The sequence below is a fragment of the Limulus polyphemus genome, unplaced genomic scaffold (genome assembly GCF_000517525.1).
Source record: "Limulus polyphemus unplaced genomic scaffold, Limulus_polyphemus-2.1.2 Scaffold1504, whole genome shotgun sequence".
NCBI classification, from domain to species: domain Eukaryota; kingdom Metazoa; phylum Arthropoda; class Merostomata; order Xiphosura; family Limulidae; genus Limulus; species Limulus polyphemus.
Genome location: NW_013667114.1, coordinates 71 through 2,723, shown reverse-complemented (window position 1 = coordinate 2,723; position 2,653 = coordinate 71).

The following is a 2,653-nucleotide window of genomic DNA, read 5'->3' as shown; positions in this document are numbered from 1 at the left end:
CGTTTGTTATAGGGCGACTGTTGAAAATAAGTGTATCGGTAAAGTTATATTCAGAAACAATAAACCAGTTTTATTAAGAAAGGACTTGAGTCGCTAAAGTTTCGTGGGAACGAAGTTACGGAAAATCAACTAACGAACGGAGACGTAACAATATAATCTAATAACAATAATGTTAAATTTATGAAATTCTATAAAAGGTTTTGTATTTGTATCCATTTTACCCATCTGGGGATATAGGTTAACTTTTGTGTATTTCAAACTCAAGGGCTACATAATAATGATAACAAAACGTAGGGAGTCCTATAAATGTTTAACAACATGTTGATTATTGAGTTCATGTGAGTTATTTGTGGATTGAAAAATGGCCATATATACATATATAAATTTATGTATGTGTGTGTATCGAGAAGGAAGGAAAACGTACTGTTTTTGAAGAGAGAGAAATATTCAAAACAGTACTGTTACGACAGCGGAAGTCACGTGACCCTGGGAGCATGCGCGCTGGAGTTTATAGAAGGATCATGACATATCGAGGGACCCCGCGAATGTTCCAGTGTTTGCTAGACGCCCTCTTTCTTAGTATATAAGCCTGGCAAAGAAAGCCAGCGATATAGACAGATAGATTGCAGAGATATGCAGATAGATTGAAGAGATAGATAATTGAGTCAAGTGAACAGTAGGTACCATAAGTAAAGTGTGTGAATCACTGTGATTTATAGCGTGTGTTATAAAGGTTGTTAAGTTTAGAGTGACTGTGGAACTTCTGTGTATTATAAAGTTGTATCGAGAAAGAATAAACTAGTTTTAATTAAGAAAGGACTTGTATCGCTGAAGTTCTTCGGAAATATATTATACCGGAAATTATCAAACAAGCAGATACGAAACAGTACATTATTAAATCCAGCCTTGACGTTTGCAAAAGTTGTACTTCTACTGGTTATAACACTCAAATAATTTTTCATCCACTACCATTTCTGTTTAGAACAATTATAATTCATTCTAAACTCTGATTATCAATACTTCTCTTACCTCTACAGTACTTAAGTTTATTGTTGATAATATCCGAATCGCTTAGGCTATTAAAACACTAATCGCTTTCTTACTCTGGTTATCCACTATTCCCTGCTCTTCTACACATAAGATAATAATCTTATAGCCAGGCGATTTGCTTCAGTTTTTCAGTTCTCTTTTTTTTCTTCTTTTGCTTGTTGTTTTATAGCCGCGGCATAGCGGCTCACAAAATGGCTCTGAGTTGTTTGTTTTTTTTCAAGTACAAATTTTAGCTCGTAGCTCCGTTATCTGTTGCCCGATTTGAGATCTAATTGTAGTTTTGGACTAAGGATGTGAAGCCCTTTCGATTGATATATTTTGATCACCCCTAAAAGAATTTTAATTTGAGGGTAGGCTGGTAGAATCCTTATGAGTAATAAAATCGAATCGAGTATACGTGTGCCCCACCCTTGGTATTGCTGGCGCAAAAAATATAGGTAATAAAAAGGAAAAAAGTAAAGGTCTCATAGATTAATTTACACTAATCCTGCCTAAAATAATTTCAAGAGCCGCGGCTATTGAGGATTCCGTCTAGCAAACCATTGATTAGTCCCAGCACCAGCGAAGTAAGTGTCGCCAGCAGGCCTAGTAATAGCGAATCATAGTAACTATTTGGCCACTTATCAGTCCTAGCACTAACAAACCACAGTAACTGTGTGGTTATTCAGTCCTAACACTGGCGAAGTACAGTAACTGTCGCCAGCAGGCCTAGTAATAGCGAATCATAGTAACTATTTGGCCACTTATCAGTCCTAGCACTAACAAACCACAGTAACTGTGTGGTTATTCAGTCCTAACACCGGCGAAGCACAGTAACTGTCGCCAACAGGCCTAGTAATATCGGATCACAATAACTGTTTATAGTAATATCGAATCACAATAACTGTGATGTTTCTTAGTTCTAACCATACACATATTGTTGATTAATTGTTCAGTCGTTAAGCAAGCTACTTTAACACTAAGTCACTATAAGGTAGAAAATAACAAATGTGATGTTTTAAAGCTTCTCGCGCAGTTTATTGAATTGATATATATCGCTTTTGAAACAGCAAAGAGATATACAGTTAACTATTTGAAACTAATAAGTAAAATTAAATGATCTCTTTGTCAAGTGAAACTGTGTAACATTTTCTCGTATTACAGTCTGTTGTATATCAAGTGTTTTCTGCGAATAACAGGTAATATGTGTTGAAACTTCCATATAATACACAAGGTTCTTATTAAATATAAGTAATAATATGTTTCCACAGAAAGGAGAGAGGGGAATCCAAAGCTTTAATGTACCGAAGTGTCTTAGTCAAAATTTATACGGTTTCTCTTGACTATTTTTAAAGAAATCTATAAAGACACACGTCAGCGATCAAAAAGATGATGATTTCTGTTCTCTCTTTTGTGTGGAAAAATCATAAAATAGTGTTACGTCTCCTTTTGTTAATTAATTTTCTGTAAATTCGTTCCGACGAAACTTTAGCACACAAGTCCTTTCTTAAATAAAATTGGTTTATTCTTTCCAAATACAACTTTACGATACACTTAATTTCAACAGTCGCTCTATGACAAACGCTCACGTATCACGTGGCCAACAATATTTTATCCCCATACA